The 14003-nt window shown below is 37.3% G+C and overlaps 1 protein-coding gene and 1 long non-coding RNA gene across 3 annotated transcripts in view; one reads left to right on the top strand and one right to left on the bottom strand.

The window, feature by feature from the left end:
• The window catches only part of SMYD3 (SET and MYND domain containing 3), a 681855-nt gene that overhangs the window by 395733 nt on the left and 272119 nt on the right, over positions 1-14003 (bottom strand). The window contains exon 1 of one of the 2 annotated variants that reach the window (XM_042975352.1): positions 908-1142. The gene's annotated coding sequence lies outside the window, so the exon portion shown is untranslated. 2 annotated transcript variants of the gene reach the window in all.
• LOC122235737 lies at positions 6119-13494 on the top strand. The gene is made up of 2 exons (XR_006213756.1): positions 6119-6382; positions 13172-13494. It is a non-coding gene; the product is annotated as an uncharacterized LOC122235737 (long non-coding RNA).

Here is a 14003-nt window from a genome sequence, read left to right as displayed (position 1 = left end):
TGACTTAACAACTATAAAAAGTCAAATTTATAGTAATTGAATCCATATTAATTTTTCAGAAATAGTGATTTGCCAAAAGTGCTATCAGACTCAGAAGCTGTCTAAAGAAACAAAACTGAATTTCCCAAACATTCCATTCCTGGGCATTACTGGCATGCACCACCATCCAACAGCAGCACAGCCTGTGGGCAGGTATCGTTAGGACTTCAAGTCTCCTAAAATGAACACAATGAGGGCCCACTCCTGTACCAATGATGGATACTGGAAATAAAATTACATTTGAATTGTTTGCCTTACCCAGGTTATATGAATAAATGTTTTACCTGAAACATCACAAAATCCAAATCCTGGGTATAAGTTACTCATACATGTACTTCTCTCTTTTAAATTACAGACTTTCCCCAGTTTATGATATGGTTACACTCCAATAATCCCAGCACACATTGAACATTTTGGAAGTCAGAAATGCATTCAGGGCACCGAACTACCAAACAACATATCTTACTTAGCCTAGCCTACCGTTAACGTGCTCGCAACACTTCTGTGAGCCTATAGTACAGACGGGCAAAATAAAACAGCACACAGAGCCCATTTTATAAGAATACTGTAACGAAAGCAAAACAGGTATGTTTCTAGGAGTATCGAATGGTTGTTGTGTGTTGGTTGTCTACCATCATGATCGCGTGGCTGACGAGAGCTGCGGCTCATGGCCCCTGCCCAGCGTTACAAGAGAGCATCCAAAGGCCTATATCGCTAGTCCAGGAAAAGATCCAAATTCAAAATTCCAAGTATGGTTTCTAATAGAATGTGTATCACTTTCGCACCATCGTAATGCCAAAAAATCCCAAGCCAAACCGTCATAAAACCGGGCCAGCTGTACTCTTCACCACCGTCAGATTCTCATTACCTGTTATCTGCATGTATGCTTCTCTTTCTCTTTATTTACACTGTCTCTTCTTCCACATCTTAGTCTTGTTTTGTAAATCTCAAGATCTCTCAGAGCTTCAAGATGTATCCTCTTATTTCCATCTAAAATTCACAGTACGGAGTGGAAAAGGACAAGGAATTGGGTGCTACTAACTAAAGCTGACAGGAAAACAAATCATATCCTAGGAATGTGACCCACGGGAAAGGGCCATTTATGGTAACATTTATCAAGAACACTTATATGAAGAGCAAAAGCTGAAAGTGCATCCAAAGAATCGTTGAAGAATATAAAAAGTTTAAAAAGAAAGAAAAAACATACATTCCAATGCCTACAAATTTGTAACTCTGGGACATGAAACACATTATTCATTTCTAAGCAAAAGAAAGACAAATACATCACATGTACCTGGTAGGGGTTGGGTTTGCTTAAGAAAACTTCTGAGATTTGCCTTTTTGGGTTCACATGCACTTCTTAACTACATGTACTATTCAATCTCGAGTTTTCACAGGAGCCCCATTAATAAGACAGACAAGGCCTGGAGACTACAGAGCAGGAAGCAGTCCACTGTGGGGGTTACTGGTTTACATTAACTGGTCTAGTTAAATAGGATGTGCAGACTACCTCTGGCAATACAGAAGTAGATTTGCGTTCTCAAAATTTTAAACAACGAGAAGTGACAGGAAAGAATCAGCTTAATTTTGACAAAGTCACACCAGGAGAAAGGGTTGGAGACATGAGTGGGAAGTGAGGTGGAACCACACACTCTTGGCTTAAAATACGGGAAGGAAGGTAATGGGTGAGGGGATGAAAGGGAAGCCACGTATCTGTTTAATTGTTGACAGACTGCTTAAATCTGTCTTCACGGGAACAGGGCTATAAAGAGGACTTCACACGAGCCTATGAAAATCACAAGTTTCAGAACAAGGTGCACACTCCCCTGCAGGCACTCAGGGCATCATCTGAAAAAGACTTAAAACATGACTATTTTAAGGAGACTTCTGCTTTGTATTCCCAATGAAATCTAAAAAAACACAGGTCCAAAATGAACAAAAGCCAGGGATGAATATGATATGAAAAGTCAATAGGTTGAGTTTTAAAGGAAAACGGCTATGATTTTAAAAGAATAAATGGAAGTTTAAAACTCAGATCCAAAGCAATAAAAAGCAAAAAAGACAATACAGAAAATCAATCCTGAAAGGTAGAAGACAAATCGGAGAAATTCTCCAAGTCATTAGAACAGAGGTTGGCAAACTACAGCCTGAAACCCAAATCCGGCCCGTTGTCTGTTTTGCTATGTCCTGTGAGCTAAGGATGGTTTTTACAAATGAACATTTGTAATCAATTAATGATAAGGAACTTTGAACCCCAATTAAGCAAAAAGTTATCTCTCCCCAAAAGAATCATATTCTGCTCATTAGATCAGTATTACCAAAACAAAACAAAACACTACTCAATTATTATATTTTAAATTGCATCAATAAAAAATTTATAGAAATTTGCTTTCTCTTGTTATATAAATAGCTACATAATATCCTCGATTTTGCCTCATTCTACAAAGCATAAAATATTAACTATCTGGCTCTTTACAGAAAAAGTTTTTTGACCTCTGCTTTAGAGGAAAGAGGCAGATCTAAATGCTAGGAAAAAGATAATGGCTAAGGGGTCAAGGAGAAGAAATCCAACCAAAGAATAATGGGTGTTTCAAAGAGGCACCAACATGAATGGGAGTTATAAGCAAAGATATAATTCAAAAACTTTTTTCTGACGTAAAGAAATATTTAAATTTGATATCAAAGGGGTTTTCAGAACTTTAGGCAAAAATAATTCAAAATGACTCACACCTGGACAACCCTTAGCAAAATGTTTGAATTTTAAGGTTAAAGAAGAAAGTTCTAACAACATACGGGCAGGGTTGGGCCAGGGAGGAAAGGACAGGTTGCCCCTGAAGAAATAAACACCAGGCTGGCCTTAGACTTTCCCTCTGCAACAGTAAAACCACATGGCATGGCAGGGATTGTTTTACTTTACTCTTGAAGAAAAAAAAATTGTGACACAGGAAAAGACTCAAATAAATCTAACACCTACCCTAAGTTTCTTAATATGTGTGAGTGTGTTTTTTCCCAGGCAACGGAGGGGAGGCAGTAGGAGCGAAAGTTTCAGAGCAGGGACTCTGGATGGAGACCTGAACATATCCGGAGTCCTGGCTCTGCATGGACAAATTATTTCAGCTCTCGGTGCCTCCATTTCTTCATCTGCCCAGTGGACTAATTAATGGACTCTACCTCAAAACGACACAGAGAAGATTAAACGTGAGTTAGCTCACATTTAAGTGCCTATAGTGGCACTTTGTAAATACTTAATAAATGTTGTATGTTGTTGTTGCTACTATTATCCTGCGTACTACGGATGAAAAGAAATCAGGAACCAGGAAAATTGGGGATTTAAAGTATTATAGCACTGGTGATCAAAATGACAGTTAAATAGTCAAGTCTGGATATGATTATAAACATGGTAAAAGTAAAAAACAACTCTTGAAAAAGAAAAACATAACAAAATATTGAAATTCACTAATGATACAGTTCTAGAAGACTACATTTTAGAAACTGGGGGGACATTAGAGTCTAAATATATTGTTGTTTTTTTTAATATACTGAAAAATAAGCTTAGTTTGTAGATTTTGAAATTAAATTTAAGTTCCAAACACATAAGAGCATAAGAGCAAACAAAACAAAGTTCACGATACAATATATAGCAAGGAAGCATTGAATGCAGAATACACGAAACACCTATCAGTTGCTAAAATAAATGTAAACCAGGGGCGCCTGAGTGGCTTAGTTGGTTAAGGGCGATTTTGGCTCAGGTCATGATCTCATAGTTCATGGGTTCGAGCCCCATGTCAGGATCTGTGCTGACGGCTCAGAACCTGGAGCCTGCTTCAGATTCTCTGTCTTCCTCTCTCTCTGCCCCTCCCCAACTCGTGTTCTGTCTCTCTCTCTCAAAAATAAACATTTAAAAAAAATCTTTTAATAAATGTAAATTATTTAAACTCTCTTTAACCAGGGCAAAGAACTTAAAATAGAGTCAAGAAACAAAATGGAACAGAAAGATTAAAAATTAGAGAGAAGGCAAAGATATGTAAAACATAATGAGAACAAAAGCAGAGTTAACAAATTAAAATTAGGTAACATAAAATCTGAGCAAAAACCAAGACCTTAGGTCAATTTGCATGGATACTGATCCTATAATTAAACATCCACGAACCTTTCATCTTTCAGGAATAGAACACCAAAACATGAAAATCAAAAGCTGTGAGAAATGAGGAAGAACAAAAACACTCTGGAACAGAAGACTGTAAGACACAGCATTTGATCCACAAAATACGGTTGTGGAAGATTTCATCTACAGGGTTGGGTTATGAACCACACCAACTCCGTATCCACCAAACAGTATTTCACTTATGAAAAAAATGTCCATGAAAGAGTCTGAACGACTGTTCATCTGTGAAACAAAACAGCATAAATATATTGAAAACATTCCAAACGCTAGAAACTACTGAACTTTAATAAATACAAAATGCCATCTGCCTGAAAACTCAAAAAGCATCTTTATAATAACGTATTTCTTACAAAATAACAAAAAGGAACTTATAGAGTGCAGCCAACACTGTGCTTATAATTAAATTTGTACACTTAAAGGTTTCATTATAAAGGTTTTTTTTTTTTTTTAAAGCAAGGCAAATATACTAAACAAACAAGTTATCAAGAGGAGGGGGCCTTAAGGAAATCTATTCATGAATAAGGAGATGTTAGAACATACATTAAATAATGGACAGGAAGCTCAAAAACCTCAATGGTATTTATATTAGTGAAAAACTAGATGTAATCTAAACAACAGAAAACTGTATTGATTTTTAGTGAGAATTTCCAGTTAGATTTCTTCTGTGATTAAAAATCATATTTACACATATTTTAACAAAATGCTACAAAGTCTTTAAATACAAAGGTGGCATATAAAATTTTATACATTAAGTAATACCAGCCGTGTGAAAACAAAAAGAAAAAACACTTAAACATAGAAAACCACAGTTACATCTACAGGTTAAAACATGGATAACATTTTTTAACATTTTTCTAGATTTTCCCTATTTTGTAAAACGGGTAATTCATTACTTCGATAATCAAGGAGAAAATCACACTATTTTTAAACTGAGTGCCCAGTATGAGAATGCAGCTCTCACCTTTTCTTTTTTAAACTGAAGTATAAATGACATATAACATTATGTTGGTTTCAGGAGCAGAACAACAATTTGACATTTGTATACATTACAAAGTGATCACCACAGTGAAGTCTCATTAAACATCCATTACCACACACGGTGACAAAATATTTTTTCTTATAATGAAGACTTTTAAGATCTACTCTCTTAGCAACTTTCAAATATGCAGTACAATATTATTACCTACAGTTCACCAGGCTGTACGTTAAATCTTCAGGACTTATTTATGACTGAAGTTTGTATTTTCTGACCCTCTTCACCCATTTCAACCACACTCCAACCCCCACTTCTGGCCACCACCAAGCTGTTCCTTGTATCTATGCAGCTCTCGCCATTCATATTAACACTATTCAAGCTCCTACTTCTGCTTTAAGTACTATTAATTATGCCTGGACATTTAGGGGAAAAATTGAGCTTGTTACTCAGATTGTTAAAAACAGAAAACTGAACTTGAATAATTTACAGAACAAGAAACATGTTATTTTCAAGTTTGCTGAGATCAGTGATCAGTAACTGTCCTGTGCCTACTAAGTCAGTGCTACATTTCAAACCACTCCCACTGAAACCCAGTTAAACCTACACATCCCTCCGTGACAATGGCTCTCACAAAGAGCTACACAATCAGGACTTCCCAGGTGACTCTTCAATACAGCTTATGGAGCTATTTTTCCATCAAGATGCCAAATGTAAAAATAAGCCCAGCTATTTGGAAGCTGTCATGTTTTATTCGAAAAATTACGATTTCCCTATAAATCTGTGATTTCTAAAGTCTGAGGAGACTTGAGGCATTTTTAAATGTAATATTGCCTGTATCTTGGTGTAATGGCTTTTCATCTAGATGAGTATCTCTCTGCGTTTATAAAGAAAATATAAATGAAAATCAATTCAGTATCCAAAAATTCAGGTGACACGGAATTTTGAGGATGCATCTATTCTATAAAGTAAGATTATGCCTTTTTGTTTTGGGTCTCTATGATGAAAGAATTCTAGAACAATAGTTATCCTTGCCTCATACACTAATTGAAAGCACAGGGATCTCTCAGAGGGTACTTTCTGTTTCTGCACCAGAGCTCCTCCAAAAACTGTCACAATGGCAGCAAATTAAACCAAGGGAGTTTGAGAAGCCGGGGCATTGTGAACAGGGCCAAGACTGTCCCAAGCTGACTTCATGTGGTGAGGTGCATGACAGGGAACTGAGATAACCACAAAATGTGCACGGATACTATTACACTGAAGTACACTGATAACAGAGTTAAATATTCTAAATAGTTCATTTCTAAGGGATTACTACACTTCTCCAGACTCAAAGTCATTTATGCCTTTCAACTTATTTGAAAGCTTTTGGTAATAAGTCCTCAAATATTCATTGCTTGTCATATTCTAAATAGTGAATTCCTGGATGCAAATACACAAGCCGTATTAGCACTAATGGACTTATGTATTTGCACCAAGGAAAGAACATACATCTAGAAACCTGTTCTCTGCTGCTCATAGGCAATCATGGTGCATTTTCTCTTGTGGACAAAATAAAAATGCATTGCTATTTATGTGGAACCATTCAGGTGTTACAGGCATTTCTATAACGTCCAAGAATGCACTGGCCATGACCAACTAAAGTCGTTTTTGGCTTATCATCATTCAAGCTGAATTAATAATATTAAACAGCATGTGGGATGAGGGAAAACACAGTGCAGAGCAACATTAAAATCCCTTTCCACCCAAGCATAATTCATTTTGATCTTTACTACTTGATTCAGCTAAAGGTCAAACCATATATGATGGTTTAGATCCAGAAAATATATTATTTCGCTGTGCAGTATGGTCTGAAATGAGGGCAACTAATTTAAAAATGGATGCAATTTGGAAAATATAAATGTAATGAAAAATGCCTCCATTATGAAGTATATAAATTAAGTTCTACTATTGATTACTGCCAACATTTAAAATCTCCCCACTCATACTGGTAATGCCTTTAGTGTAACTTAATTTTCTTCCTATTGTGTCGATGCCTCAATGAACATCATTCTGGTGAGGGACCAAACACAGGTCAGAAATGTTAGTGATGATAAATTACAGACCTTAATAACTTTTGAACAGTTTTAAATGTACAAGTCATCTAGGAGTCATTTAGCTCGATAGATGAATGGTTAACGAACTACATACACTAATAAGAACCATGTGTTAGTCTGTACCACTACATGGCATAAGGCCAAGATCTAATAAAGAATAAAACTGGGCTTTGGAGCATATACAACTGGAGAAAGAAAAAAAGTGAATTATCTTATTAAAAGACTGTATGAGCAAAAATCGCTCATGAATTTATACAAATAATTTATGAGCACAAAGGCTTTATTAAAAGACTGGCCAGATTCATAACTGACAGACGGCTGAAATGTGACCAGGTTTGGGATAGGGAAAAAACAGGCAATGAGTAGATTCAGGTGTTTGCTTGGTCATTTGGTATTTTTGCTTTCAATGAAAGGGGGTGTGAAAATCTTCATCTTTCTTGCAGACTGTTTGGACTGGGGCTTTTGTACTTTACGTGTTACTCCCATTTTTTGCTCTTGGGTGAGTCACAAGCAACATGGGCTGCCCTCCAACATCCTCCTGAGGGACATCCACAGAGCAGGTTCTGGAAGGAACCCAAATCAGTCCAACTCCAAGAAGTCTAAAGCGGTTCTAATATGGAGAGACTTAAGAATCAAGCTAAAAGAGGCACAGATTGAACAAGTGATAGTTTCCCCATTACTGAATTAAAACTGACAGGTGACATCTTGCCTGGTGTAACAGTGAAGAAATCTTCACTAACCCACCCACTTCAGTCATTTCTCAAGAGTCATCTGCCTGCCGCCATATCACAATCGCCAAGGCAGCTTGTTTAAAATCTGTACTCCTACTAAATTACCTGCCAGGCCTCTGGTAATAAGATCGCCAGTCTTTTACAAGCAGCCCTGGAGATCCTCGGGAGCCCTGAAGCTTGCAAGCTCCGGTGCTGGGAGGCAGGCCCAGGTGGTTCTTCTTTCCACCGCACGTGCACGGCTCCCACGGCTCCTCTCACTTCCCACCATCACACCTACGGTGCACACGTCAGCAATACAAGACGCACCAGACTCTTTAAGAGCAGCATGAATGAACGGATAAATGCGCGAATGAGAAAGTTAATAGTATTTCTGAAACAAAACAGGAATTCTGATTCCATTAGAGTTGGCTCTACAAATCCATTCACAGCCTTCTAAAAATCCCCACAGTGCTCCAAACTACTCACTCTATATATTTGGCAGTATGATCTGAGCTTCTCAAATACTGATCACAGTAAACTGTGGAAAAAAGAAAGAAGAGGAAATGAAAAGCACGGATTCTGAGTTCTCAGAAACGTCATGATGCTGTGCTGCTCTCTACCCTGCATAGCTGGCTGGCAGACACCACCGTGGTCCCAAAGCACATCTGCTGCGAAAGCTGTTGCTTAGCAACAGCAATCAATGCTGTATTTCCTCTTCACCATTTGCCTAAAGATTGAGACACTGCTTCAAGGTATTATTTTCAAATACCTTCTGTTTCACTGACCAAACATGTTTGTTAATTTTTCTATTATGCGAAAAGAAATCGGGAACGAAATCAGCATAGGAATTCAAGAAAAAAGAGAGAAGGTCAGTGTAACACAGGGTGCTTTGGGATTTGTTTGATGAAGAAAAATTCTTTGACAGCTCATTGACTTTATTTGCTATACCCTTTCATTCTGCCATTTTAGAATTGATTTCTGCTAGCTCATGGGATATGAAAGCCATTAGCATGAATTATCATTCTAAATGCAGATCCACAAGGTACTGCCATAAAACACAAAAAGCAAATGATTTTCAGAAACTGGTTTAATATACATCTCACATCTCCGTTAAAGCTCATGTCTTGGTTACATTCTTACTAACCACCAGCAGCATTTTCCAACATCTTTTCACTGATAGTACAAATCTTTCAGATAAGCAAGGCTTATAATCTAAATTACTTGGTGCTTCGGATATATTTACAAGGTAAATTATATACACACCATACAACACCGACTTTGAAGAAGCAGATACGAAATTTTATTTTAAATACACCAATATGTCCTACCAATGAATGGGTTCTTCATACAAAAACACGAATGAGACCCAGGAACTTCATGTGATACTTTCTAATAAAAAGAGTTGATATTTGCTTAAAGTATGTGCACAATCAGTGGTGGACCCATCTGGGTGGGTATAATGTGATAATTACTTTCCACATTTATTGACTGCCTACTATGTATAAATCTCTATGGGCAGCATAAAGATGAGTAAAATGTGATCCCTGTACAAATCTTGTGCTAGAAACAGTCACATCAAGAAGTAATACAGAAGAACATAGATTTTACCTCAAGTATTTGTTTAGTTGCAACAAGTGTCCCAATTAATATGGATTATATCTGCAACACAGACTAGATGAATAAATCATAGTCCGAGACCTTTATTTTTTATGATAACATTCAGCATTGGTAAGGATGTATAGTGAGATAAAAATGTCATAGTTAACTGTAAAAGACATCAGGCCAGGAAACTAAATCAACCTTTCTGAAACACTGGCAAAATGTAATAAAACTATTTAAAATATGCACATTTTAAACTTTAACATGATAATTATGTACCTAAGAAACTAGTTTAGGAAGTAAAAATGCCAACAAAAGATATCTATTTCAGCTATATTTAAAACAGTAAATAAATACCCAATATTAGAATGAGTAAATGAATAATGATATAGCTATATGATGAGTATTACTAAAATATTTTTCAAGAATATTTTATGAGAGCATAAGTCAGTCAGAAAAAGACAAATACCACATAATCTCACTCATATGTGGAATTTAAGAAACAAAACACATGAGCAAAGGAAAAAAAGAGACAAACCAAGAAACAGACTCTTAACTATAGCGAACACAATGATGGTCACCAGAAGGGGGTGAGGGATGGGTGAACTAGGTGATGGGAATTAAGGAGTGCGCCTGTCGTGATGAGCACTGGGTGATGTATAAAGTTGCTGAATCACTCTATTGCACACCTGAAACTAATATAATACCATATGTTAACTATACTAGAATTAAAATTTAAAACTTAATTTTAAAAGGAAGAGTATTTTGGGGCTCCTGGGTGGCTCAGTTGGTTAAGCGTCCAACTTTGGCTCAGGTCATGATCTCACAGTTTGTGAGTTCAAGCCCCGCATCAGGCTCTGTGCTGACAGCTTACAGCCTGGAGCCTGCTTCAAATACTGTGTCTCCCTCTCTCTCTGCTCCTCCACCGCTCATGCTTCTGTCTCTCTCCTTCAAAAATAAATAAAAACATTAAAAAAAAATATTTTTGAAAAGGAAGAGTATTTTATGAAATCATTGCTATAATGTCGAAAGGAAAACCAATGAAAGAAAATAATCCATACTAAATGCACAGAAAACACAGTAAAGGAAAATGTATCATAATATTAATAATCAGAGGTGGTATTTATTTCTTGGCTTTGCTTTTCTATGCCTTCCTAGGTTTTTTATGTTGACTATGACATATTTTGTAATCAGAAAAATATCCTAATAAATAAATACATCAGAATCTTATTTCAACTTCTATTTACAGATTTTTAAATTTCATCACAGAATTTCAGCCCTCACTGGTCTCCTAAGCACTCGCAACTTGAATGATAAAGTACTTAAGCTTCACAAGTATTTTTGGATCAACAATTTCATATTTCCATAAATGTCTGATAAACTTAGTCAATATTTTCCCAGAGGACAGTGATAATAAAAGCATATAATTTAGTCTAAACAAAATTATCTTTTATTTAACAATTCAACAAATATGCACCAAGCACAGGACATACAAATAAAATGACAGGATACTCTTGGGATGCTACAGATATATTTCAGGGGCTTGCTCTCTTCTGATGACCTTCCAGAAGATATAGGGCCCCAAAGCACAGCATTTGTCTTGTATCAGAATATACTGTGTGTCCACAAAAGAAGTTTCTACTACTGTCTGAAGCAGGTGATTCTGCAATCTACAACTGCTAACCCCCCTACCACCAGAGAGACTGAAGGGTCAGGGATGCAGACAAATAAAATTAAGAGAACTCTGTCAACAGAAATTAGTATTTCTGTAAATCTTCCTTCCATTCAGATTATATAAATACACACACAATATTCTTTTTCTCAGTGACTAGAGGGGCCAAAAACAGCAGTTTTCTAAGCCCAATAACTGAGGTGCAGACTTTCTGATCTTTATACCAGCAAAGAATATGTTAATACTTCCAATATCAAAGAAGGAAACTGGAGTTTTAAATCATGAAGTAAGTTGACCAGGATCACCAGCTAACCAGCAAGGAGATAAAACTCAAGCCTAGGTCCGTTTACCCCCTGAAGTCAGTGCTCCTTCCCTTACAGAACATGTGACACTCAAGCAAATGGATAGGAGAGAGGTAACCACTTCCAAGGAGCAACAGACAAGAATGGGAGGCAGAAATAAGCAAGACGTCCTGAGGTCCCCACTCCCGGCCGGCTAGAATAGGGGCAGGGGGACACGGCTTGTGCCAGACGGCCCATCTCCTGCATTTCCAAGATGGAAGGGTGGCCCTGTTCAAAGGTCAAGATTGGTTGCACCTGATGCTCCTCTCCCTGGCTCCACACTCCCTTCCAACTTGATGATCTCCCCTTGACCCCTGGGACCGCTGAAATATTTGTGGTGGCCATGGGCTCTGAGTACACCCCAGTTTTAAATCTGCCTATGAATAAGAAAAATTCCTCCTGTCCTGTTCCTTTCTCTTACTCAATATAGTTGCTCTCCCTTCAAGAAGTGCCTTTCGGTGACATCCTGGATTTCCTATAATCTGATCTGAACTCCTGCTATCAAGAGCTCCACAGAGCTCGCTCCCATAACCTGCCCTATTTGCTGGCTCTCTTGTACCAACAAAATGCCCCCTCAACAACAGGCGGCAAAAGATATATTAACCTTTAGTTAATCTAAAGATACAGTTAATACTGCACTGAACACATGACCTCTGTCTCCCCACCCATAATCACCCAGACTTTCTTTTTTTCAAAAGAAGTGATGGTATTGGCCTAAAGGGAACATGGTCTTCCAAATGCCCAGTTGGGAATGATGATGTGGAAAATAACGAGGGAGGAGTCTTGAACTCCAGAGATAGATTTCACATCCAAGTTTACTAATCAGTAGAAGGTGAAATACTTTAAATAGACTTCTTTGGTAAAAGCATGCAGGATGAACTGAAGAGGACAGACACAAGTGTCCAATGTCAAATCTGTCCATTTCGTGCTAGAATGTTAAACTGAGCATGGCAAGAAATCTCAAAGGAAAAACAGGCAGAACTCTTACTTAACTGTACATGGTATAAAATAAAGAGAAAACCCAAAGAGGGGAGATCTGACACCAACATGTTTAAGTTTGTCATATCAGCTTATTATGGGATGAATGAACTACATTAAGGAGTTCTTCAAGATAAAACCCAAGAAAGTTAAAAATTAGCGTGCTGAAATAAATAAGCAAACACGCAATAAGTATGTTCCTAAAATTTAGGGCTAAGATAGAAACTGTTTTAGACCACTGGGTCCTGCCATGCAAAGCGATGTTTCCATTCTATCCAATGCTTTCCATAACGGTCACCGAAAATAATTTTAAAACTTTCCAAAGAGAGCTACCAGGATATTTAGGTATAAAAAATTAAGAAACAGAACCTTCTGATTACTGAAGAATGACAGTTAATAAACACACAGAGAGAGATGCAGAAGTCACTTTGCAGCTAAGTTAGCTGAACCCCCAAACGTACATGCTCGTGTTTATGCTAAGAGCACCATACAATCACATATATATATTCTATTATCAAAATCACTTTCTACTGTGTAGTAAGTTAAAATTCATGGATATACCTTATTTTCTCTTTCTGTTTTCTTTTTTGTTTTTTAGGTTTCTACCTTGCTAAAGAACGTTTCTGCTGAGCTTTCTATTCTTCATTCACTCCAATTAAACTGCAGTGATTCACCAGTTATTACCACCACAGCCATACACGTGTTGAAGAGATCATGATTATAATCTGCACAATTACCGACGGCTAGATAGCATGCCTACACACGGTGTTTTGAAAAACAGCTTCATTTCCGATGGAGATCAGGACAGCAATAAAAGAGTTCCACAGTCTCTTCACTAAATACATCTTTGTTTGCATGGTCTGTGTATACTGTCATGGGGCAGGTGCGGGAAAATGTAAAATATAAATATTTAAAATCCAACTGAGCTGCTGTGAAGTCAATGACAAAGAAAAATACAAACATGGGGGCTTCATGCATACGGCTAAATACATAAATAACTATGAAATCACCAAAACAAAGCAACACATCCCTATTTCTTACTGGTGCTTATTATAATTCAACAGCAATATATTTTCATTAATCCTGAGCCATCTGAAAAATATGTCAAGCAACACTTAACTTCATTGAGTCTGAGGCCCCAAATAAAGTTACCAATAGTGAGCAACATCATTAGATGCGCTTTGTATTTAAGAAGAAATCGTTCGTTAGACTTGGTTTGTATTTAAGAAGAAATGGTTACCCAGCTCTCGTCACCCCACACAGTCACTTGAATCCTCCTTAGTCTTCATGCAGCCAGGCTGACGAGCAGCAGGACACAGTAGGGGTGAGCAGAATTCAGCTGCCCAAAGAAAAGTCAAAGGACAAACTGATTTTGTTAAACGTCTTTTTTTTTTTTTTTTAAGGCTACCCAGAGGTGGAATCCTGGGTGA

Source organism: Panthera tigris, chromosome F3 (assembly GCF_018350195.1).
Source record: "Panthera tigris isolate Pti1 chromosome F3, P.tigris_Pti1_mat1.1, whole genome shotgun sequence".
Taxonomy (NCBI): domain Eukaryota; kingdom Metazoa; phylum Chordata; class Mammalia; order Carnivora; family Felidae; genus Panthera; species Panthera tigris.
Note: the sequence above shows the minus strand (reverse complement) of the source record. Positions and strands in the feature narration are given on the sequence as shown.